Raw genomic sequence first — 27,901 nt, 5'->3', positions numbered from 1 at the left:
CAGACTCCCATTGATTCCTATGGCATCCACGGCCTCCAAGGTGGCAGATTGAAAACCAGGTATGCTGGGCTGGAATAGCCGCGAGCGTACCTGTTAACTATTTGCTAACTTTTAAAAAGTATCAAATAGTGCTGAATGTGTATTCGGAACATCTGCAATGACGTAAGCATTGATCTGTGTCGGAATGAGACTGGCGGATCGTATGTTACGTCACAGATTTCAAATTTTGCCGGTCTGTAGGCTTTGATAACTAGGTCTGATCAAGCTCTACACAATTACGCTGCGGAATTCCAGCGTATTTGTGGTTGACGGCTTGATAGATATCCCCCATTGTCAAGCTTAGGCACACGTAATAGATTAATTATAAAAAAAAATCTTGCAACCATAGTAAAACAAAAGTCTTGGGGTCAATTTATTAAAGTCTGGCAGACATCGCTGAATGGGGATAGCACACGCTGTCTGTATTCAGCATTGCACAAGTAGTTCTTGTGAACTGCTTGTGCAATACCGCCCCCTGCAGATTTGTAGCCAATTGGCCGCTAGCAGGGGTATCAATCAGCGCGATTGTATAGGATCGGGCGGATTGCAGTACGCAGCCTCAGAGGTGGTGTATGAGTTAAAAGAGCAGCGGTGACTTCCGGGGAGGAGCCTAGACGCAGGACGTGTACGCGTTAGGCAGTGAGCTCAACCTCCAGAATCATTGGCGGGGTCTGACCGCGCCGCAACCCCGAGTCCTGGAGTGATTATAGGGCCAAAGACCGAGGCTCGCCGCAAGTCACACAGTGCCGAGTGTGGAGTAGCCCTAAGAGAGCGGGACAAGAAAAGCGCTGTGATCCGGGAAGCTGTATAGCCCCTCTCTCCCACCGATGTTGCGTGAGGGAGGCAGGCAACTAAGATATCCAGCGGTTTTGAAGCAGCAGTAAAGCCGGCTAAAGGATTCAGAAACAGCAAACACGTTACCGGACCAGAAAAACCCTATAAGGGCTAACAAAAGGACTACGTAAAGAGGCCTAGATCTGAAGCTTGGTACTGTGAGTAAAAGAGACATAACGTCTCCAACTGGAAACTTGTACAAAGTATTTTTTTTTTTTTTTTGCTTGGCAAGTCTATAGAAAAACTTTGTTGAATGGACCTTTATTCATTTACATAGTGCTGAAGTTAAAGCATAGTCCATTTTTTCTTCTTTGCTTGGCAGTCCTAAAAATACGCTGCTGTAAGGCTATTAGCTTTCTCTTTAAGGTGTCAGTGGGCACTATATTAATGCATAAATGCTAGAAGTGCTAAAATAATAGCCTAAGAAGGAAAAGAAACATACAAGGAGAAGGTAGATAATTAACACCTGTGACGGAGTACATGCTGAATTTGGATTTAAAGAGCAACATTCCTTGCTTTTAACTTTGGCTGCACCTGGTTTCCCCCTGGCTTGCTCCTGGTTTTTTTTGTTTTCTCTTCTTCTTTTTTTTTTTCCTCTACACCCCTGTTTATACCAGCAAAGTTGTAAGACTTCTCTTATGGGGACTTTTGCTTTCTACAAACAGAAAGAAGATTTGTCTGGACAATAGATATACAGAGATTTTAAGCGGGGTGGTAAGAGCAGGAAAAGACTGTATCAAGTGTGCTTAACTTTTGAAGCAAATTGAGGAAACTACAACTGGTGCTGTTGGCATAATAACGTTGCAGATATGCTTATGTTTGTATTATAGGGGGTATGAAAAGCAATGTTGTAACTGTGAGGAAAAGGTCAAGTTAATATCCTATCTAACAGTGATTTGACTATAGTTGCATTTATTATTTCAGATTGATATTCTCTCTTTTATATGCAAACATATTAGTTTCTCTTCACCCCTGAGGGTTTGCACGGGTATTAAAAGTTATTCTGTATATTTAAGGGTAATGAATGATGATACTGTGTAAATCTGTGTGCTGGTTTGTGCAATATTGACGTTAAAAATATTTCTAGTGAAAGATCTGCTTATGGATAAATTTCTAGGCCCTAACAAAATGCCGCCCAAAGTAAAAAACAATGATAAAAAACAGAGGAGGCCCTCAGAAGGATTAAATGAATCTATAAGTACTTTAACAGAAAGTCCTAGTGTAGATAAAGAGTCTCATTACATCGTGCAGCAGATCTCATCAATTTTTATCCCTAAAATGGATAATTTGCAAAAGGGTCTAGATAACATAACTGAAGAGATCAAGCAAATTACTGCAAGGTACACTGAGTTAGAAGAAAGGGTCTCTGATTTAGAGGAGATTGCTTCATTACACTCCAACAAAATGGAGAATGTTCTTAAACAAAACCAAATATTATATCAAAGGATTGAGGATCTAGAAAACAGGTCGAGACGTAATAATATTCGCATACTAGGAATCCCAGAATCAATTAAGTCACACGAGCTGTTGCATTTTTGTGAATCAGTACTCCCTAAATTACTGAATCTACCAGAGGAAAAGCTAAAGAACAGCATGGAAAGGGTTCATAGAATAGGGCCAGAAAATCAAAATGGGGAGAATAATAAATACCCTAGACAGGTAATATGTAAATTATTACATTTCCAAGCAAAAATAGCTATATTACAGGCATACAGAAAAGCAGACAGTGTAATGTATGAGGGATCAAAATTACTTTTTTTTCAAGATTATTCAATAGATTTAACTAAGAAACGGAAAGAATTCTCAGCATTATGTTCAAGCCTTAACAAAGAAGGCACAAAAGCTTTCCTTATGTACCCTGCAAAACTAAAAATATATACAGATAGAGGGACAAAATTTTTTGATTCACCTCAAGAAGCACAGAAATATCTAACTTCAAAATAGAGTTAAATCTATAGTACTGTTAATTAAAACTTGATGTTCAAAGTTAAACAGATGAGATATTTAGGAGAGTTTAAGCATGTTTGGTATATTGCACCTTTTTTTTTCTTTTTTTTTTCTTTCATTAAGTGTTCCTCTTGGTTTTTTGTATAATGATAAGTATGTGACTTATTCGAGGATAGTGCTTAATGTTCTTGATAATGCTGTTTTGAGCTTGAAGGGGGTGGACGGGATGGGGGGAGGATGGTCGGGCTTTTTTTTTTTTTTTGTTTTGTTTTGCACACAAGTTGGGCACAAAGAAAGCCCCCTGGATGGGGCACTTAATGAGCGTACTTTCACATAAAAGTCATGCAGGAATGAAACATATTCCTAGGAGCTCACACACACAGAAAGAAAAGTGTGAGGTTTTTTTTTTTTTTTTTTTTTTTTCTCTCACATTATTTTTTCACAAAAAATCTAACTCCGGCACAAAATCCCCCTCCATTGGGGAATTTAAAGGGTGTCTTTCACATAGAAGTCACTTTGGAATTAATTATTTACCTTTTTTTTTTTTTTTTTCTCTTGAAATCTATTTTTGAGACACGTTGGGTTTGTGTCACTTTATACACATTTTTTTTTTTTGTATGAATTTTTTGTATGGAAAATTACTCACTTACTCACTTATTTGTAAAACTTTTTTTTTTTTTTTTTTTTTTCTCTCTCTTCCCTTTTTTTTCCCTCTCTCTCTCTCTCTCCCCCTCCTGCCTCTCCCTCCCCCTTCTTTAGACAAAAGAATGGTCTAGACTTTGGATAAAACATGGTAATTAAAATCACATCATGGAATGTGGGAGGTTTCCACTCACCTATTAAAAGGCATACAATTATTACACATTTAAGAAGGCTTAAAACAGACATAGCGTTGTTACAAGAAACGCACCTATCTGATCAAGAACATATAAAACTACGTAGAGACTGGGTGGGGACTGTAATTTATGCTTCTTACTCTAGGGCGAAAAGGGGGGTAGCAATTTTGTTTGGTAAACAACATAATGTTGAAATTATTAAGACAGTGATAGACATAGAAGGAAGATACGTAATAGCACAGGTTAAGGTGGACGGGGGGATGCTGACTCTCTGCAACGTCTATGCTCCAAATGAAAAATCCAATAGATTTTGGACTAAATTGATACAAGAATTACTTCCATTCCAAGATAAAAATCTGATACTAGGAGGAGATTTTAATCTTACCCCAGACCCGGTATGCGATAGAATAAGATTAAACCAAAACAGAACATATTTAAAAAAAAGACCTTCAGGTACATTTGAAAGGAAAATTTTTGAGAAATTAAAGGAATTGCTACAACTAAGGGATATTTGGAGATTATGTAATCCAGATGGTAGAGATTATACATGTGCTTCTAAAGCTGTTCCTACTTTATCTAGAATAGACATCTTCTTAGTCACAAATAGATTTATTCCTAGGATCATTGGAATAAAGATACACAAAATAATTGTATCAGATCACGCGCCGATAGAATTAAATATTCAAGACAGTGAACCATGCAAAAATAGAAATACATTCAGATTTCCTTATTATTTATATTCTTCAAAGAAATTTCAAGATTATGTAAAACAGGCATGGAATGATTATATAACGGATAATATAGAACACTCCAACAAAATAGAGTTATTCTGGGAAACGGCTAAGGTAGTGATAGCAGATAATATAATCTCATATGACTCAAATTTACGTAGGAACGCTCGACGGCATTTGCAAAATCTCCAGGAGAATTTGGCAAAAGTATATCATGAATATTGTGATAAACCGTCGGTAACAACACGCGAAATATATTGGAAAAGCAAGGAAGAACTAGATGCGCACCTAGCAGAACAATCGGCGCAGTCACAATTGAAAAGCAATAGTAGATATTATAGATGGGGAAACAAGTCGGGTAAGTTTTTAGCTTCTGCAATTAAGGCTAGAGTGGCTCGTAAAAATATTGCGGCAATTAAGTATAAAGGAATTGTATATAAGACGCTGCAAGACATCGTGAAAGCTTTTGAGGGTTACTTTACTGAATTATATACTAAACAAGATAAGGACATAGACAATTGGAGGGAAAACCTGTGGGAAAATATGGATTTACCCAAAATAACTGAGGAACAATTAGAAAGGCTGAACACGTCTATTACAGAGCAAGAAATAGGCAAGATTATCTCCTCATTGGCAAATGGGAAAGCTTCAGGGCCAGATGGGCTTCCTATAGAAGCATATAAAATACTGAGATCACAGGCAATTCCAATATTATGTAGACTATTTAATGAATATTTCCAGGAGAAAAAAATACCCTCACAGGTTTTTTCAAGTGCTTATATCTCACTAATATTGAAACCTAAAAAACAGGAAGAACAACCTGAGTCGTATAGACCAATCTCGCTGCTCAACGCGGACTATAAGATACTAATGAAATTATTAGCAGAAAGATTAAAAATAATTTTACCCGATCTTATTAATGTGGAACAGGCGGGATTTATGCATGGAAGAACTTCAGTGAAAAACCTAAGAAGAGTTCTGCATATAATCTCACACTTCTGGAAGGAGTCCAAGGAAGACTCAGACAACCTGCCGGAGGCCTTCCTGCTGTCTCTTGACGCAGAGAAGGCCTTCGACAGGATAGAATGGGAACACTTGTTTATGACTTTGGAGCGATTTGGCTTTAAAGGTCCATTTCTATCACTAATAAAGAGCATATACTCCAACCCGATAGCTTATATCTTGGTAAATGGAGTTTTCTCATCTGGAGTCAAATTGCAGAGAGGAACTAGACAGGGGTGTCCCCTGTCTCCACTCCTCTTTAACTTAAGCTTGGATCCATTAGTGACAAAACTGAAGAGATCATATCCAGGGATAGGAATTAAGGGTGTTAGGTTACATATATCTCTCTATGCAGATGACATGCTATTATTTGTAGAAGATCCAGGGAGTTATATATCAATAATTCTACAAGTGCTAGAGACATTCGGAAAAGTAGCAGGATATAAGGTCAATATGGCCAAATCCGAGATCCTCTGGCTAAATAAAGACCATAAGAATAAGGATAAGCATAACTTCCCATTTAAAGAAGTAGAACAAACCTTAACATATTTGGGTATCCATTTAACCAAGGATCCCTATGCTATGTATAAATTAAATATCTCGAAACAATGTGCAGAAATTATAGCTTTATTAGAGAGTTGGCACCATCTTCCTCTATCTCTAGCTGGGAAAGTAGATCTTATCAAAATGGTAATTCTACCGAAAATTCTTTATCCCATTATGATGCTTCCGATTCTCATATTGAAAAGTGATCTGCAAAATTTAAATAGGGCAGTTAGAAAATTTATATGGAAAGGGAAGAAAGCAAGAATTGCTCTAAAAAAGTTATATGCACCATTTCTCAGTGGGGGTCTGGGCCTCCCTGATTTTAGGCTTTATAATTGGGCAGCATTACTACGGATAGTAATGGACTGGCAACTAGACTCACAACACTTCTACGAAGAGGCATTAGAACAGACAGTTTTGGGAGAAGTTGGCTTAGCTTACTTACCATATAGCCAGCATAAAGACTTGCCAATAAATATTCAAAATCATCTTTTATATAAGGATGCTCTAACAGCTTGGAGACTAGCTCATAAATATTTGGAACGAAAGTTCCCAACCTCTAAATATATCCCTCTAGTAGGGAACATTGAATTCCCCTCTGGGTTAGATACAAGTCCATTTCAGCTCTGGAAAAAGAAAGGACTTCAGAAGGTTGGGGATATAGTAGATCCTTTAAATAAAATGGTTTTATCTTTCCAGGATCTACAAAATAAATATGGTCTGCCGAGGACTCACTTTTTCTCTTATTTGCAAGCGCAACATTATATTATGAATCTAATAAAAAGGGATACTGAGTTTTGGGATACACCGCTCTTTATTTCATCTCAAATTGCATATGAAAAAGGGTCTTTCTCATTATCAGGATTCTATGGAAATCTGAACTATAGAAACACTAATGAAGGAATGGAGATATTAGCAGATAAATGGAGTGTAGAGGTTGCGGAGAGTCTGACATCGATACATATAAGCGATAGCTTAAAAACAGTTAAAAAGGCAACCCTTGCAACACCTCTTAGGGAATCACAGTTAAAAATGTTACACCAAGATTATATAACTCCACGCAGAATGATAAAATGGAATCCAGACTATATTAATAAATGCAATAAATGCCAAAAGGTAAATGCAGAATTTAGTCACTTTTTCTATAATTGTCCAAAGATTAAATACTTTTGGTGTAGAATACAATACTGGATCAAACAGAAATTAAAAATAGAAATCCACTTGGGAATAGCTCAAATTTGCTTATTCAAATGGGACAAGACCCAGTTTAGAGGACAGAATCTGTTAGTAACTATTATCCTCCTAGCAAGGAAATGCATATTAGAACAATGGATCCATAAAAAAGCCCCAACTATGACACAACTGAGGAATAAAATACAAAGACAGTTGTGGATCGAACAATGGGACACTAAGATGGACTACCCTAATAGATTAAAAGGGTTTTTGAATAAATGGCAGATATATATAAAGGCGTTAGACTCTAATGAACAAAAACAAATTCTAGCACCCTTTATAAATACTGAAAGAATAATGGAGGACAGACTTAGAGGGGAATGGCTCTGCTTGGAAGAAGACATGGGGGAGGAGTGAGGTAGAGAGGGATGTGTGGGAGGACAGGGGGAGATGAGGGGGAGCCTATAAAAACCTTTTTTTTTTTTTTTTTTTTTTCTCTTCGCCCTGCTATTTTCCCTCCCCCCACCCCGTCCTTCCCACTGATACGACTGGGCTTTGACATAGCTAATAAATTGAGTCATGTATAAGAAACAGCAATAAGAAATATCTAATTGTAAAATTGAAGTTCACAGTGAAATGAAAAGGTAAAAATATGAAGCATGTAAAAATGGAATTGTCAATATGTTGATAACAGACGCTTGCATAACATGCAAATATGTGCACTAACGAAAAAATTATTGTAACCTAAACTGTGAAATAATAAAAAGAATTATAAAAAAAAAAAAAAGAGCAGCGGTCTATAGACCGCTGCTTCTTAACTCCTGTTTCCGGCGAGCCTAAAGGCTCTTGCGGAAACAGGGTGAATTGGCCCAATTTGGCCAATGATAAATTGACCCTTTAGACTTTAGAACAACTGATTTTTATTACATGGGCAGATACCCCAGATTACAGGAGTACAAGAACAGTGGGAATATTTTAAAAACGCTATGCTAGATGCAACTAAACACTGTCGGCTACTTTGCATTATGAGTCTAACGCTGCTTTTTCCCTACCACTGGTATTACGAGTCTTGTAGGTACAGCTGTATTGCAAACTTTTTTGGCCGTCACACAACGTAACTACTGCACCTTTCAAAGAGTCCTTTTTTAATAGGACTTCCACAGCGCCGGTATTACGAGTTTGCCTGTCCGGTCAAAAAGTGAGCGGTACATCCTATAACTACAAGATCCGTACCGTCATCTGAAAGTCAGTAGTTATGGGTTGCCGACACTATACTAAATTATTAACCCCTAAACCTAATCCTAACCCTAACGTAACCTTAACACCCACTAACTTTAACATAATTAAAATAATTCCAAATAAAAATTACAATTAATACCTAAATAATTCCTATTTAAAACTAAATAAATACTTACCTGTAAAATAAAACCTAATCTAGCTGCAATATAACTAATAGTTACATTGTATCTTGCTTATGTTTTATTTTTATTTCACAGGTAAGTTTGTATTTATTTTAACTAAGTAGATTAGTTTTTAAAAAGTTATTAACTATTTACTAGCTACCTAACTAAAATAAATACAGTTACCTGTAAAATAAAACCTAACCTGTGTTACACTAAAACCTACCATTACACTAAAATTAAATAAATTAAATTGCATATTATTATTATGAGTGCAACTGTACTTTTAAATGTAATTTTGATTTGTTTTTTCAACTTTTTAGTCGAGCATAACAATTAGCTAGAGCTCTGAAGTAGCACTATCCAGATGCACATTAAAATAGATTGCAATCAAGCAAAGGCATTTACTTTCAATTTGTAATATGCGCACTACTTACGCCACGTGCAAAGAGCCGCGATAAACCCTTTATCACTCATGTGCAACAGTTTGCACGCCACTAAAAAGAGCTGTTTAACTTAGGGTAATGCCCTACAAAAGGCCTATTGGTAGTTTCGTTTAGATTATGGGGTGTTTTTATTTTGGGGGGCTTTTTTATTTTCATAGGGATTAGGTTTAATTTTTTTAATTTTGATAATTTGATTTATTATTTTCTGTAATGTTAGACTTTTTTATTTTTTTGTAATTTTAGATTAATTTAAACTTAGTTTTTTTATTTTTAAAGTAATGTTAGTTTCTCTTGCAAGGTGTATCCAGTCCACGGCTTCATCCTTTACTTGTGAGATATTCTCATTCCCTACAGGAAGTGGCAAAGAGAGCACACAGCAGAGCTGTCCATATAGCTCCCCCCCTAGCTCCGCCCCCCAGTCATTCTCTTTGCCGGCTCTGACAGCAGGGCCACTCTGCGGGAGGGTAAAGTGAATGTGGTGTTAGATTTGTAGTTTTATATCTTCAATCAAGAGTTTGTTATTTTTAAATGGAACCGGTTTGTACTATTTACTCTGTAGCAGAAATGTGATGAAGAATTCTGCTGAGAGTAAAATGATTTTAGCATGTTGTAACTAAAATCCATTGCTGTTCCCACACAGGACTGAGGAGTACCAGAAAACTTCGGTTTCAGGGGAACAGTTTGCAGGCTTAACTGCTATAAGGTATGTTCAGTCATCTTTTTCTAGTCAAGACTCCGTAATGCTAGAAGACTGACAAGAATCCCCATGTGGGGAAGGTAAGCCATATTCTGAGACTCAGTATAGAAGGAAGGCTTACTTAACAGGGCTCAATAGGCTGGTGGACACTGTTACAGGGCAATCGATTATTTAATAGAGAAAACATACTCATTATAGACGTTTTTTATACACTTTGATGTGTTATCAGGACCGTCTTTAACACAGGGCAAAAGGGGCAGCTGCCCTGGGCCCAGTCTTTGTTGAGGGGCCCTATAGTCCTAAAAAATTTTTTTTATTTTTTTTTAAGTTCATGCCAGACTGCTGATGTCATGTAACATGGGACACACACACAGTAAGTCCTAATATTGTCACAGTCAAATGTTCTCTGCTTATATTTATTTGTGAGAAAAGGTGCCAGACCGTGCCAATGTCATGTGACATTCCAAGCTAGTGCCATGTGCTGTTTTAGATGTGCACTGTGCAGCACTGGATGCTAAGCCCTAACTAGGCATCCAGTCAATCCCACTGCATCAGAAAAGGTCCTGCTGGGGTTACCACTGTTACCAGGTAACTGCTCTGGTGGTGGTGATTGTTTCTGGGTAGGGCTGACTATAGGCGCATGCAGCCGAAAGCTGGAGTGTCAGGCACGTGAGGATTTGAGCATCTGTGCAGCTGCACACACTGCTCTCTTCAGTCTTGAGGCTGTGTGACTCGTCTGTATCCATGCAGCCTTGGGCAGACAACATGCAGTCTGCTAGTCCCCTTATCCCTGCTCTTTCTGCTGTGGCTCTAAGGTCAACTAACTGAAGTTTGTTAGGAAAACAGTGCTTTGTAGAAAGGTGTCAGTGGGAAGAATAAGTGAGTGTACACATGCCCCTCCCCCATGCAGCATTGTCTAGTGCAGGATGAGAGGGAACTTGTTCCTAGCAAAGTAGTGACATGTGCTGCTGTGGCTGATGTATAGTGTCATGCTGATACTTCACACATTAAGGTAAGGTTTATTTTTATAGTTTTTATTTCTCTGTTTCAGATTTTACAGCTTCCCATAGTAGTTCTACTGTTCCAGTCAGTAAACTTATATCTGTCTGCACCTCTATGCTTCCGCCTCAGTCTTTACCTTGCTTTGCTCCTGTTGGCTGCTCTAAATCTCTTTAACCAGCTAACCTCACACCAGAATCACATTCAAAAGCATATTAAATTAATCCAAAGTGGAGGAATTTATATATTTATTTACTTATTAGTACTGCTTAGGTCCAGTTTCACATATTGCAATTTTTTTTAATGATTAGCCCAGCAGTGGATGATCCACTGCTGGGCTAATAATTTTAAAAAAATAAATAAAAATAAATTGATTTAGTTGTTTTTTGGGATGTTGGGGTGGAGAGCAAAATTGCATGGGAGGGGGGGCCCAAGAAAATGTTTGCCCGGGGTCCAGTCAATATTAAAGACGGCCCTGTGTGTTATATGGGGTTTTCTTCCACATGGCATATATTTAGACACCTATTTAGGGTTTTGAAGGCCCCACAACTCCGGAGTGGAGAGGGAGGGGGCCTAAATTTCGCGCCTCAGATGCGCAGTTGATATTGCAGACAGCTTCATGCAGCTTCACATGGAGGGGTCCAAAGACTACTTGAGGACTTCATAGAGGCTTATTTTCCACCGAACTAATCCCCAGGGGCAGGTAGGGCAACAGCAGATTGCTTTGGCAAGGTGCTGTAGTTTGCTAACCGGTTGTCAGCTTTAGGTTGCTCCGGTTTGGGTATTAGGGGGTTAATCAAGTTGAAATTTGCTGTGCAATCATTTTAAAGCATTAAGCTCATGTGGTAAAAATTTCAGAGAGATTGGATCATTTTTCATGATTTGGTAAAATTGTGTGCGCGTTTTATTATTTAAAGGCACAGTACCGTTTTTTTCAAATTGTACATTTTAGTTGATTTAAGTGTTTTCTAAGTCTGCTTGTGACTAATACTAGTCTGTTAAACATGTCTGACGCTAAAGATAGACCTTGCTCTATGTGTTTAGAAGCCATGGTGGAACCCCCTCTACAATTGTGTTCCAAGTGCACTAATGTGTCTATACACTTTAAAGATCATATTGTGTCACTTAAAGATGTAGCCCAAGATGATTCTTTGACGGAAGGTAACAAGGATAGCCCACCTTCCTCTCCCCATGTGTCGCCACCAGTTACGCCCGCGCAAGCGATGCCTAGTACCTCTAGTGCATTGGCCCCTATTACATTACAACAATTAGCGACAGTCATGGATAATTCCCTTGCGACATTTCTATCCAAACTGCCAGTTTTTCCTAAAAAGCGTGATAGCTCTGTTTTAAGAACAGATTATGAGCAATCAGAAGCTTTGGGAGGTTTATCTGATGTACCCGCACAACACTCTGAAGTGGCAGTGAGGGATGTGTTGTCTGAAGGAGAAATTTCTGACTCAGGAAAGGTTTCTCAGCGGGCAGAATCAGATTCATTAGCGTTTAAATTTAAACTGGAACAGCTCCGCGTATTGCTTAGGGAGGTATTAGCCACTCTGGATGATTGTGATCCTATGGTGGTCCCAGAGAAATTGTGTAAAATGGACAAGTATCTAGAGGTTCCTGTATATGCGTTTCCGATCCCTAAAAGGGTTGCGGATATTGTTACTAGGGAGTGGGATAGACCAGGTGTCCCTTTTGTCCCCCCCCCCCCCTATTTTTAAAAAAATGTTCCCAATAAATGACCCCAGACGGGACTCGTGGCAGACGGTCCCTAAGGTGGAGGGAGCGGTTTCTACTCTTGCTAAGCGCACAGCCATACCAATTGAAGACAGTTGTGCTTTTAAAGATCCTATGGATAAAAAATTAGAAGGTTTACTTAAGAAAATATTTGTTCAACAAGGTTTCCTTCTCCAACCCATTGCCTGCATTATTCCTGTAACTACTGCAGCGGCTTTCTGGTTTGAGGCGCTGGAGGAATCGCTCCAGACTGAGACCTCATATGACGAAATTATGGATAGAATTAAGGCTCTAAAGCTGGCTAATTCTTTTATCTCGGATGCCACCTTGCAATTAGCTAAGTTAGCGGCAAAAAATTCAGGTTTCGCCATAATGGCGCGCAGAGCGCTTTGGCTCAAGTCATGGTCGGCCGATGTGTCGTCAAAATCTAAATTGTTAAATATCCCTTTCAAGGGGAAGACCCTTTTTGGGCCAGAATTGAAAGAGATTATTTCAGAAATCACCGGGGGAAAGGGCCATGCTCTTCCTCAGGACAAACCCTTTAAGGCTAGAAACAAAGCTAATTTTCGTTCCTTTCGTAACTTCAGGAGCGGTCCCACTTCAGCCTCTACAGCTGCAAAGCAAGAGGGTAATGCTTCATAGCCCAAGGCAACCTGGAAGCCTTACCAGGGCTGGACCAAGGGTAAACAGGCCAAAAAGCCTGCAGCTGCTACCAAGACAGCATGAAGGGGTAGCCCCCGATCCGGGACCGGATCTGGTAGGGGGCAGACTCTCTCTCTTCGCTCAGGCTTGGGCAAGAGATGTTCACGATCCCTGGGCAGTTGAGATTGTTACCCAGGGATATCTTCTAGAATTCAAGGACTCCCCTCCAAGGGGAAGGTTCCACGTTTCCTATCTGTTTTCAGACCAGATAAAGAAAGAGGCGTTCTTACGCTGTGTAGAAGATCTACTCGCGATGGGAGTGATATGTTCAGTTCCAATTGCAGAACAAGGAACGGGCTTTTACTCAAACCTGTTTGTGGTTCCCAAAAAAGAAGCAACTTTCAGACCAATCCTGGATCTAAAAATTTTAAACAAATTCCTCAGAGTCCCATCATTCAAGATGGAGACCATTCGAACGATCTTACCTATGATCCAGGAAGGTCAATATATGACTACCGTGGATTTAAAGGATGCGTACCTACATATTCCTATCCACAAAGATCATCACCAGTTTCTCAGGTTCGCTTTTCTGGACAAGCATTACCAATTCGTGGCTCTTCCCTTCGGTTTGGCCACTGCTCCCAGAATTTTCACAAAGGTGCTAGGTTCCCTTCTGGCGGTGCTAAGACCGCAGGGCATAGCAGTAGCGCCTTACCTAGACGACATCCTAATTCAGGCATCGTCTTTTCCCAGAGCCAAGGCTCACACAGAGATTGTACTGGCCTTTCTAAGGTCTCACGGGTGGAAGGTGATCATCGAAAAGAGTGATCTGTCCCCGGTCACAAGGGTTCCCTTCCTGGGAACACTAATAGATTCGGTAGAAATGAAAATATTTCTGACGGAGGTCAGAAAGTTGAAGCTTTTAACTACTTGCTGAGTACTTCATTCCATTCCTCAGCCATCTATAGCTCAGTACATGGAGGCAATCGGATTAATGGTAGCGGCAATGGACATAGTCCCTTTTGCTCGAATACATCTCAGACCACTGCAACTGTGCATGCTCAAACAGTGGAATGGGGATTACGCAGATTTGTCTCCTCAGATACAATTGGACCAGAGGACCAGAGACTCTCTTCTCTGGTGGTTGTCTCAGGATCATCTGTCTCAGGGAACATGTTTCCGCAGACCAGAATGGATCATTGTAACGACCGATGCCAGCCTGTTAGGCTGGGGCGCAGTCTGGGACTCCCTGAAAGCTCAGGGCCTATGGTCTCGGGAAGAATCTCTTCTCCCGATAAACATTTTGGAACTGAGAAAGATATTCAATGCGCTTCAGGCATGGCCTCAACTAGCTGCGGCCAAATTCATCAGATTTCAGTCGGACAACATCACGACTGTAGCTTACATCAATCATCAGGGGGGGAACAAAGAGTTTCTTAGCGATGAAGGAAGTATCCAAAATAATCAGGTGGGCGGAGGATCACTCCTGCCATCTCTCAGCAATTCATATCCCAGGAGTGGTCAACTGGGAAGCGGATTTTCTAAGTCGTCAGACTTTTCACCCGGGGGAGTGGGAACTCCACCCGGAGGTTTTTGCTCAGCTGACTCAGCTATGGGGCACTCCAGAGTTGGATCTGATGGCATCCCGTCAGAACTCCAAACTTCCTCTATACGGATCCAGGTCCAGGGACCCCAAGGCGGTATTGATAGATGCTCTAGCAGCACCTTGGTCCTTCAATCTGGCCTGCAAGGCCACGCAGGACTTGGTATGCAGACCTAGTGGACATGTCATCTGTTCCACCATGGACACTGCCATTGCGGCAGGACCTTCTAATACAGGGCCCATTCAAGCATCCAAACCTAGTTTCTCTGCGTCTGACTGCTTGGAGATTGAACGCTTAATTCTATCAAAGCGTGGTTTCTCTGAGTCAGTTATAGATACTCTGATTCAGGCTAGAAAACGTGTCACCAGGAAAATTTACCATAAGATATGGCGAAAATATCTTTGTTGGTGTGAATCCAAGGGTTACTCATGGAGTAAGATTAGTATTCCCAGAATATTATCATTTCTCCAAGAAGGATTGGAGAAAGGATTGTCAGCGAGTTCCTTAAAGGGACAGATATCTGCTCTGTCTATTCTCTTACACAAGCGTCTGGCAGAGGTACCAGACGTTCAAGCGTTTGTTCAGGCTCTAGTCAGAATCAAGCCTGTTTATAAGCCTGTGGCTCCGCCATGGAGTCTTAATCTAGTTCTTTCAGTTCTTCAAGGGGTTCCGTTTGAACCTTTACATTCCATAGATATCAAGTTATTATCTTTGAAAGTTTTGTTTTTGGTAGCTATATCTTCTGCTCGAAGAGTTTCAGAATTGTCTGCTTTACAGTGTGATTCACCTTACCTGGTGTTTCACGCAGATAAGGTTGTGTTGCGTACCATACCTGGTTTTCTTCCTAAGGTTGTTTCTAACAAGAACATTAACCAGGAAATAATAGTTCCTTCTCTGTGTCCTAACCCATCGTCTAAGAAGGAACGCCTGCTACACAATCTTGATGTGGTTCGTGCTTTAGAATTCTATTTACAAGCAACTAAAGACTTCAGACAAACATCATCCTTATTTGTCGTTTATTCTGGTAAGAGGAGAGGTCAGAAAGTGACTGCTATCTCTCTTTCCTTCTGGCTGAAAAGCATCATCAGGTTGGCTTACTAGACTGCTGGCCAGCAGCCTCCTGAACGGATTACTGCTCATTCTACCAGAGCTGTGGCTTCCACTTGGGCTTTTAAGAATGAGGCTTCTGTTGAACAGATTTGTAAGGTAGCGACTTGGTCTTCACTTCGTACTTTTGCCAAATTTTACAAATTCGATACTTTTGCTTCTTCGGAGGCTATTTTTGGGAGAAAGGTTTTGCAAGCAGTGGTGCCTTCCGTTTAAGGTACCTGTCTTGTTCCCTCCCTTCATCCGTGTCCTAAAGCTTTGGTATTGGTATCCCACAAGTAAAGGATGAAGCCGTGGACTGGATACACCTTGCAAGAGAAAACAGAATTTATGCTTACCTGATAAATTACTTTCTCTTGCGGTGTATCCAGTCCACGGCCCGCCCTGGCAATTAAGTCAGGCATATAATTTTATTTTTTGTTTAAACTACAGTCACCACTGCACCCTATGGTTTCTCCTTTTTCTCCTAACCTTCGGTCGAATGACTGGGGGGCGGAGCTAGGGGGAGCTATATGGACAGCTCTGCTGTGTGCTCTCTTTGCCACTTCCTGTAGGGAATGAGAATATCCCACAAGTAAAGGATGAAGCCGTGGACTGGATACACCGCAAGAGAAAGTAATTTATCAGGTAAGCATAAATTCTGTTTTTTTTTTTAATTTAAATTGTAATTCAGTATTTTTTAATTTTAGATAATTGGGGTTAATTTAGGGGGTGTTAGGTTATGGTTCTTACTAATTTGGGCATAGATTTGGAGTTTGGCGTTAGCCGTGAAAACCAGCGTTAGAGGCTCCTAACGCTGGTTTTAGGCTACCTCCGGTATTTGGAGTCACTCAAAATAGGGTCTAACGCTCACTTTTCAGCCGCGACTTTTCCATACCGCAGATCCCCTTACGTAAATTGCGTATCCTATCTTTTCAATGGGATCTTTCTAACTCCGGTATTTAGAGTCGTGTCTGAAGTGAGCGTTAGACATCTAACGACAAAACTCCAGCCGCAGGAAAAAAGTCAGTAGTTAAGAGCTTTCTGGGCTAACGCCGGTTTATAAAGCTCTTAACTACTGTGCTCTAAAGTACACTAACACCCATAAACTACCTATGTACCCCTAAACCGAGGTCCCCCCACATCGCCGCCACTCGAATAATTTTTTTAACCCATAATCTGCCGACCGCCACCTACGTTATCCTTATGTACCCCTAATCTGCTGCCCCTAACACCGCCGACCCCTATATTATATTTATTAACCCCTAATCTGCCCCCCACAACGTCGCCTCCACCTGCCTACACTTATTAACCCCTAATCTGCCGAGCGGACCTGAGCGCTACTATAATAAAGTTATTAACCCCTAATCCGCCTCACTAACCCTATAATAAATAGTATTAACCCCTAATCTGCCCTCCCTAACATCGCCGACACCTAACTTCAATTATTAACCCCTAATCTGCCGACCGGAGCTCACCGCTATTCTAATAAATGTATTAACCCCTAAAGCTAAGTCTAACCCTAACACTAACACCCCCCTAAGTTAAATATAATTTACATCTAAGGAAATTAATTAACTCTTATTAAATAAATTATTCCTATTTAAAGCTAAATACTTACCTGTAAAATAAATCCTAATATAGCTACAATATAAATTATAATTACATTGTAGCTATTTTCGGATTAATATTTATTTTACAGGCAACTTTGTAATTAGGTACAATGGCTATTAAATAGTTAAGAACTATTTAATAGTTACCTATTTAAAATAATTACAAAATTACCTGTCAAATAAATCCTAACCTAAGTTACAATTAAACCTAACACTATACTATCATTAAATTAATTAAATAAAATACCTACAATTACCTACAATTAAACCTAACACTACACTATCAATACATTAATTAAATACAATACCTACAAATAACTACAATTAAATAAACTAACTAAAGTACAAAAAATAAAAAATAACTAAGTTACAAAAAATAAAAAAATATCTACAAACATAAGAAAAATATTACAACAATTTTAAACTAATTACACCTACTCTAAGCCCCCTAATAAAACAACAAAGCCCCCCAAATTAAAAAATGCCCTACCCTATTCTAAATTACTAAAGTTAAAAGCTCTTTTACCTTACCAGCCCTGAACAGGGCCCTTTGCGGGGCATGCCCCAAGAAGTTCAGCTCTTTTGCCTGTAAAAAAAAACCATACAATACCCCCCCCCAACATTACAACCCACCACCCACATACCCCTAATCTAACCCAAACCCCCCTTAAATAAACCTAACACTAAGCCCCTGAAGATCTTCCTACCTTGTCTTCACCATACCAGGTTCACCGATCGGTCCTGAAGAGCTCCTCCGATGTCCTGATCCAAGCCCAAGCGGGGGGCTAAAGATGTCCATGATCCGGTAGAAGTCTTCATCCAAGCGGGGCAGAAGAGGTCTTCCATCCGATTGAAGTCTTCATCCAGGCGGCATCTTCTATCGACATCCATCTGGAACGGAGCGGCAGCATCCTGAAGACCTCCGACGCGGAACATCCATCCTGGCCGACGACTGAACGACGAATGACGGTTCCTTTAAATGACGTCATCCAAGATGGTGTCCCTCGAATTCCGATTGGCTGATAGGATTCTATCAGCCAATCGGAATTAAAGTAGGAATATTCTGATTAGCTGATGGAATCAGCCAATCAGATTTAGCTCGCATTCTATTGGCTGATCGGAACAGCCAATAAAATGCGAGCTCAATCTGATTGGCTGATTGGATCAGCCAATCGGATTGAACTTGATTCTGATTGGCTGATTCCATCAGCCAATCAGAATATTCCTACTTTAATTCCGATTGGCTGATAGAATCCTATCAGCCAATCGGAATTCGAGGGACGCCATCTTGGATGACGTCATTTAAAGGAACCGTCATTCGTCGTTCAGTCGTCGGCCAGGATGGATGTTCCGCGTCGGAGGTCTTCAGGATGCTGCCGCTCCGTTCCAGATGGATGTCGATAGAAGATGCCGCCTGGATGAAGACTTCAATCGGATGGAAGACCTCTTCTGCCCCGCTTGGATGAAGACTTCTACCGGATCATGGACATCTTCAGCCCCCCGCTTGGGCTTGGATCAGGACATCGGAGGAGCTCTTCAGGACCGATCGGTGAACCTGGTATGGTGAAGACAAGGTAGGAAGATCTTCAGGGGCTTAGTGTTAGGTTTATTTAAGGGGGGTTTGGGTTAGATTAGGGGTATGTGGGTGGTGGGTTGTAATGTTGGGGGGGGGTATTGTATGTTTTTTTTACAGGCAAAAGAGCTGAACTTATTGGGGCATGCCCCGCAAAGGGCCCTGTTCAGGGCTGGTAAGGTAAAAGAGCTTTTAACTTTAGTAATTTAGAATAGGGTAGGGCATTTTTTATTTTGGGGGGCTTTGTTGTTTTATTAGGGGGCTTAGAGTAGGTGTAATTAGTTTAAAATTGTTGTAATATTTTTCTTATGTTTGTAGATATTTTTTTATTTTTTGTAACTTAGTTCTTTTTTATTTTTTGTACTTTAGTTAGTTTATTTCATTGTAGTTATTTGTAGGTATTGTATTTAATTAATGTATTGATAGTGTAGTGTTAGGTTTAATTGTAGGTAATTGAAGGTATTTTATTTAATTAATTTAATGATAGTATAGTGTTAGGTTTAATTGTAACTTATGTTAGGATTTATTTGACAGGTAATTTTGTAATTATTTTAACTAGGTAACTATTAAATAGTTCTTAACTATTTAATAGCTATTGTACCTGGTTAAAATAATTACAAAGTTGCCTGTAAAATAAATATTAATCCTAAAATAGCTACAATGTAATTATAATTTATATTGTAGCTATATTAGGATTTATTTTACAGGTAAGTATTTAGCTTTAAATAGGAATAATTTATTTAATAAGAGTTACTTAATTTTGTTAGATGTAAATTATATTTAAGTTAGGGGGGTGTTAGTGTTAGGGTTAGACTTAGCTTTAGGGGTTAATACATTTATTAGAATAGCGGTGAGCTCCGGTCGGCAGATTAGGGGTTAATAATTGAAGTTAGGTGTCGGCGATGTTAGGGAGGGCAGATTAGGGGTTAATACTATTTATTATAGGGTTAGTGAGGCGGATTAGGGGTTAATAACTTTATTATAGTAGCGCTCAGGTCCGCTCGGCAGATTAGGGGTTAATAAGTGTAGGCATGTGGAGGCGACGTTGTGGGGGCAGATTAGGGGTTAATAAATATAATATAGGGGTCGGAGATGTTAGGGCAGCAGATTAGGGGTACATAGGGATAATGTAAGTAGCGGCGGTTTACGGAGCAGCAGATTAGGGGTTAATAATAATATGCAGGGGTCAGCGATAGCGGGGGCGGCAGATTAGGGGTTAATAAGTGTAAGGTTAGGGGTGTTTAGACTCGGGGTACATGTTAGAGTGTTAGGTGCAGACGTAGGAAGTGTTTCCCCATAGCAAACAATGGGGCTGCGTTAGGAGCTGAACGCGGCTTTTTTGCAGGTGTTAGGTTTTTTTTTCAGCTCAAACAGCCCCATTGTTTTCTATGGGAGAATCGTGCACGAGCACGTTTTTGAGGCTGGCCGCTTGTGTAAGCAACTCTGGTATCGAGAGTTGAAGCTGGGTTAAAAATGCTCTACGCTCCTTTTTTGGAGCCTAAAGCAGCCTTTATGTGGACTCTCAATACCAGAGTTATTTTTATGGTGCGGCCAGAAAAAAGCCGGCGTTAGCTACACGGGTCGTTACCGACAAAACTCCAAATCTAGGCCTTAATTAGTTATTTGCATTGTGGGGGTTTGGCAGTTTAGGAGTTAATAGATTTATTGCGTTGTGGGAGTTTGGCGGTTTAGGGGTTTATAGATTTATTAGGTTTATTGCGTTGTTGGGGTTTGGCGGATTAGGGGTTAATAGATTTATTAAGTTTATTGCATTGTGGGGGTTTGGCGGTTTAGGGGTTAATAGATATATTAAGTTTATTGCGTTGTGGGGGTTTGGCGGATTAGGGGTTAATAGATTTATTAGGTGTATTGCGTTGCGGGGGTTTGGCAGATTAGGGGTTGATATGTTTATAAGATACTTTGTGATGTGGAGGTTGGCGGATTAGGGATTGATACAGAGGCGTAACTAGAAACCTCAGGGCCCCGGTGCAAAAATCTATGAAAGCCTCCCCAATACAAAGCATAGTTGTTGTTTATCTTAAAATAGGCTGAACATGGGCATGTATGACATTTCCTCTCAAATCAAAGCTGCACATATATGCCTGTTGTAATTGGCTCACTTGATTTGATCAGCTAGCTACCAGTAGTGCATTGCTGTTTCTTTAACAAAGGATACAAAGAGAATGATGCAACTTTGATAACAGAGGTAGTTTTTGCATTAGCCTTAAAAAGCAGCGTTGAGAGGTCCCAACGCTGCTTTTTATCTAACGCTGGTATTACGAGTCTGACAGGTAGAGGCTCACCGCTCACTTTTCTTCCGCGACTCGAGGCTACCGCAAATCCCCTTATGTCAATTGCGTATCCTATCTTTTTAATGGGATTTGGCTAACGCTGGTATTACGAGTCTTGGAAGAAGTGAGCGGTAGAGCCTTTACCTCCAAGACTCCTACCGCATATCAAAGTCAGTAGTTAAGAGTTTTATGGGCTAACGCCGGAACATAAAGCTCTTAACTACAGTGCTACAAAGTACACTAACACCCATAAACTACCTATGAACCCCTAAACCGAGCCCCCCCCAAATCGCAAACACTAAAATAAAATTATTTAACCCCTAATCATCCGACCGGACACCGCCACCACCTACATTATCCCTATGAACCCCTATTCTGCTGCCCCTAACATCGCCGACACCTACATTATAGTTATTAACCCCTAATCTGCCCCCCCCAACGTCGCCGCCACCTACCTACACTTATTAACCAAGGGGAACAGCACACATGTAGAAGTAAGTGCACGGTAGACCTCAGAGCGCTGCCAAGCCCTGAGACAATAGTACAAAAAGAAGGCAGGGTCTCCAGCACTTAAAACACTTTATTTTGCACAGACAGCGACGTTTCGGGGTCACAGCCCCTTATTCATGCTTGGTAATTAGACATAGGCCTAGATTCAATAGGCCTATGTCTAATTACCAAGCATGAATAAGGGGCTGTGACCCCGAAACGTCGCTGTCTGTGCAAAATAAAGTGTTTTAAGTGCTGGAGACCCTGCCTTCTTTTTGTACACTTATTAACCCCAAATCTGCCGACCGGACATCGCCGCCACTATAATAAATGTATTAACCCCTAAACCGCCGCACTCCCGCCTCGCGAACACTATAATAAATTGTATTAACCCCTAATCTGCCGTCCCTAACATTGCCGCCACCTACCTACAATTATTAACCCCTAATCTCCCCCCCCAACGTCGCCGCTACTATAATAAAGTTATTAACCCCTAAACCTAAGTATAACCCTAACCCTAACACCCCCCTAAGTTAAATATAATTTAATTAAATATAAATAAAATTACTATCATTAAATAAATTCCTATTTAAAACTAAATACTTACCTGTAAAATAAACCTTAATATAGCTACAATATAATTTAATAATTACATTGTGGCTATTTTAGGATTTATATTTATTTTACAGGCAACTTTGTATTTATTTTAACTAGATACAATAGTTATTAAATAGTTAATAACTATTTAATAGCTACCTAGTTAAAATAATTACAAAATTACCTGTAAAATAAATCCTAACCTAAGTTACAAATACACCTAACACTAATTTCAATCCGATTGGATGATTGGATCAGCCAATAGAATTGACCTCGCATTCTATTGGCTGATCCAATCATCCAATCGGATTGAACTTCAATCCGATTGGCTAATTAAATCAACCAATAGGATTTTCCTACCTTAATTCCGATCCTATCAGCCAATCGGAATTCGAGGGACGCCATCTTGGATGACATCATTTAAAGGAACCTTCATTCTTCGTTAGGAGATCGGAAGAAGAGGATGGCTCAACGTCGGCTGGATAGAAGATGGACCTGCTCCTCTCCGGTTGATTGAAGATAGAAGATGCTGTTTGGATGAAGACTTCTGCTGGATGGAGGACCTCTTCTGCCCCGATCGGATGAAGACTTCTGCCGGTCCGGATGTCCTCTTCTGGCCCATCGGTGCCCGGTTGGGTGAACACGGCTCAAGGTAGGGTGATCTTCAATGGGGTAGTGTTAGGTTTATTTAAGGGGGGATCGGGTGGGTTTTAGAGTAGGGGTGTGTGGGTTGTAATGTTGGGGGGGTATTGTATTTGTTTGTTTTTTACAGGTAAAAGAGCTGATTACTTAGGTAATAGGGGTTAATAATTGTAGGTAAGTGGCGGCGATGTTAGGGATGGCAGATTAGGGGTTAATAAAATTTATTTTAGTGTTTGCGAGGCGGGAGTGCAGCGGTTTAGGGGTTAATACATTTATTATAGTGGCGGCGATATCCGGTCGGCAGATTAGGGGTTAATAAGTGTAGGTAAGTGGCGGCGACGTTGTGGGCGGCCGATTAGGGATTTATAACTATAATATAGGTTGCGGCGATGTTGGGGGCAGTATATTAGGGGTTCATAGGGATAATGTAGGTGGCGGCGGTGTCCGGAGCGGCAGATTAGGGGTTAATAATATAATGTAGGTGTCAGCAATAGCGGGGGTTAATAATTGTAAGATTAGGGGTGTCTAGACTCGGGGTTCATGTTAGGGTGTTAGGTGAAGACATAACTTTTTTTTTCCCATAGGAAACAATGGGGCTGCGTTAGAAGCTGGACGCTGCTTTTTTGCAGGTGTTAGGTTTTGTTCCAGCCAGCTCAGCCCCATTGTTTCCTATGGGGAAATCGTGCACGAGCACGTTTTAGCCAGCTTACCGTTAATTTAAGCAACGCTGGTATTACAGTGAGAAGTGGAGCTAAATTTGCTCCACGCTCACTTTTCTGAGGCTAATGCAGCCATTCAGAAAACTTGTAATACCAGCGTTGGCTTAAGTGAGCGCTGGTAAAAAAAGGCTTGTTAGCCCCGCAAGTCTTTACCAACAAAAATCGTAATCTAGGCGTTAGATTGTAAGATCTGACTCTCTAGGAGGGCCGTGTAATCCTTTTTTTCCAACTAAGTCTTGTCATGTTGTTATTATACCCATTGAAGTATAGTGCTATGGTATCTGTTGGCGTACTGCTATGGTATCTGTTGGCGTACTGCTATGGTATCTGTTGGCGTACTGCTATGGTATCTGTTGGCGTACTACAAATCAGGATACTAGTAATAATTAGGAAGTAACAACAACATCTAGACAAGAGCTAACACATTACAAGCTTCACCATAGCTAATGATGCTTCCCACACAGTCAGAAGTAGCAGCTGCATACACTGTCATGAGAAGCTCATATTCAATAAATATATCTCAAGTAGGGAAATTTGTCAATTAAAGTGCGCAGACATATAAATGCCAAGCTTGAGTGTGCCTGGTAAAGTGTGATGCTGTGATAGGGTACAGATCCGGTGCCATAGGGAAATGTTAAGTTATATTCAATAACAATTCTGGTGTAGACTGTCCCTTTAAGTTTACATTCCTTCTTTTTCAAATAAAGATAGCAAGAGAATGAAGAAACGATAATGATAATAGGCATAAATTAGAAAATTGCTAAAAATTGCTGCTCTATCTGAATAATGAAAGAAAAAAAATAGGTTTCATATCCCTTTAAATCAGTCCTCAAAAAAAAACCTTGGCTAGCTTCTTTCAGAAAACCCAGAGTGAGTGTTTTTCCTACAGAGGGATCATGCTGCCTTCATTATTAATGCAGCTATACTTCAGAATGAAGTCTCTCTTTTTTTTATTTAAATGTTTTATTGGCAAAGTCATCAGGTTCTTTCGTTACAGATCTAGGCACTGTTCTACCCTTTAATGCAGAGGCAGACCATGGGAAAGGGACAAACAAAAAAGTATCTGCCGACTGCTTCATCTTAGGTTGCCAACTTTTCTTGAAAAAAAAAATAAGGGAGACTTAGGGATCACCAAAATTACACGCAAAGCACTGCACCTCCAACTGTGACAGCAAAATGGACAGCCTCACATTTCCTGCGCTAAATATGTAATGAAAAAAAAATGACTGGTACAGAAGTGGGCCAAGGGTACTTTTCTGCCGCTTACCCCCACCCAATAGAGAAAACATGGAAAAATGTATTGTAATTATAGGCATACACATAGATACATATACAGAGATGCATACAAATACACACACATACACACAGATACATACGAAGACACACACATACATACACACATACATACACACACATAGATACATACACAGACATATACCCACAAGCACACACATACATACACATACACACAGATACATACACAGAGATGTGTACAAATACACACACATACACACACATACATACACAGACACACACATACACACACATACATACACAGACACACAGATACATACACACACAGACACACACATACATACACATACACACACATACATACACATACACATACACACACATACATACACACACACACATACATACACATACACACACATACATACACACACATACATACACATACACACACACATACACACATACACACACACAGATACATACACAGACATATACCCACAAGCACACACATACACACACACATACACACACATAGATACATACACAGACATATACCCACAAGCACACACATACATACACACACACACAGATACATACACAGAGATGTATACAAATACACACACATACACACACATACATACACAGACACACACATACATACACACACATTACATACACAGACATATACCCACAAGCAATCACATACATACACACACACAGATACATACACAGACATATACTCACAAGCAATCACATACATACACACACAGATACATACACAGACATATACCCACAAGCACACACATACATACACACAAACAGATATATACATAGACAGATACATACACAGAGATGCATACAAATACACACACATACACACAGATACATACACAGACATATACCCACAAGCACACACATACATACACACACACATACATACATACACACACAGATACATACACAGAGATGTATACAAATATACACACATACACACAGATACATACACAGACATATACCCACAAGCACACACATACATACACACACACACACAGATACATACACAGAGATGCATACAAATACACACAGATACATACATAGACATATACCCACAAGCACACCAATACATATACACACACACACACACACACACAGATACATACACAGAGATGCATACAAATACACACAGATACATACATAGACATATACCCACAAGCACACCAATACATATACACACACACATACATACACACACACACACAGATACATACACAGAAATGCATACAAATACACACACATAAACACAGATACAGTGGGGCAAAAAAGTATTCAGTCAGCCACCAATTGTGCAAGTTCTCCCACTTAAGAAGATGAGAGAGGCCTGTAATTTTCATCATAGGTATACCTCAACTATGAGAGACAAAATGTGGAAACAAATCCAGACAATCACATTGTCTGATTTGGAAATAATTTATTTGCATATTATGGTGGAAAATAAGTATTTGGTTAATATCAAAAGTTAACCTCAATAATTTGTTATATATCCTTTGTTGACAATGACAGAGGTCAAACATTTTCTGTAAGTCTTCACAAGGTTGTCACACACTGTTGCTGGTATGTTGGCCCATTCCTGCATGCAGATCTCCTCTAGATCAGTGATGTTTTGGGGCTGTCGCTGGGCAACACGGACTTTAAACTCCCTCCAAAGGTTTTCTATGGGGTTGAGATCTGGAGACTGGCTAGGCCACTCCAGGACCTTGAAATGCTTCTTACGAAGCCACTCCTTCGTTGCCCGGGCGGTGTGTTTGGGATCATTGTCATGCTGAAAGACCCAGCCACTTTTCATCTTCAATGCCTTTGCTGATGAAAGGAGGTTTGCACTCAAAATCTCACGATACATGACCCCATTCATTCTTTCATGTACATGGATCAGTCGTTCTGTTCCCTTTGCAGAGAAACAGCCCCAAAGTATGATGTTGCCACTCCCATGCTTCACAGTAGGTATGGTATTCTTTGGTTGCAACTCAGCATTCTCTCTCCTCCAAACACGACGAGTTGTGTTTCTACCAAACAGTTCTACTTTGGTTTCATCTGACCATATGACATTCTCCCAATCCACTTATGGATCATCCAAATGCTCTCTAGCATACTTCATACGGGCCCGGACATGTACTGGCTTAAGCAGGATCTGAGTCCCTGGCGGCGTAGTGTGTTACTGATGGTAGCCTTTGTTATGCTGGTCCCAGCTCTCTGCAGGTCATTCCCTAGGTCCCCCCGATGTTTGCTCATCGTTCTTGTGATCATTTTGACCCCACGGGGTGAGATCTTGCATGGAGCCCCAGATCGAGGGAGATTATCAGTGGTCTTGTATGTCTTCCATTTTCTAATTATTGCTCCCACAGTTGATTTCTTCACACCAAGCTGCTTGCCTATTGCAGATTCAGTCTTCCCAGCCTGGTGCAGGTCTACAATTTTGTTTCTGGTGTCCGACAGCTCTTTGGTCTTCACCATAGTGAAGTTTGGAGTGTGACTGTTTGAGGTTGTGGACAGTTGTTTTTTATACTGATAACAAGTTCAAACAGGTGCCATTAATACAGGTAATGAGTGGAGGACAGAGGAGCCTCTTAAAGAAAAAGATACAGGTCTGTGAGAGCCAGAAATCTTGCTTGCTTGTAGGTGACCAAATACTTATTTTCCACCATAATATGCAAATAAATTATTTCCAAATCAGACAATGTGATTGTCTGGATTTGTTTCCACGTTTTGTCTCTCATAGTTGAGGTATACCTATGATGAAAATGACAGGCCTCTCTAATCTTCTTAAGTGGGAGAACTTGCACAATTGGTGGCTGACTAAATACTTTTTTGCACCACTGTACATATACAGACATATACCCACAAGCACACACATACATACACACACACACATACATACACACACACAGATACATACACAGAGATGCATACAAATACACACACTTACACACAGATACATACACAG

This window comes from Bombina bombina, chromosome 5, assembly GCF_027579735.1.
Source record: "Bombina bombina isolate aBomBom1 chromosome 5, aBomBom1.pri, whole genome shotgun sequence".
NCBI classification, from domain to species: Eukaryota; Metazoa; Chordata; class Amphibia; order Anura; family Bombinatoridae; genus Bombina; species Bombina bombina.
The sequence above is the reverse complement of the archived record's forward strand: the minus strand, read 5'-3'. Positions refer to the sequence as shown.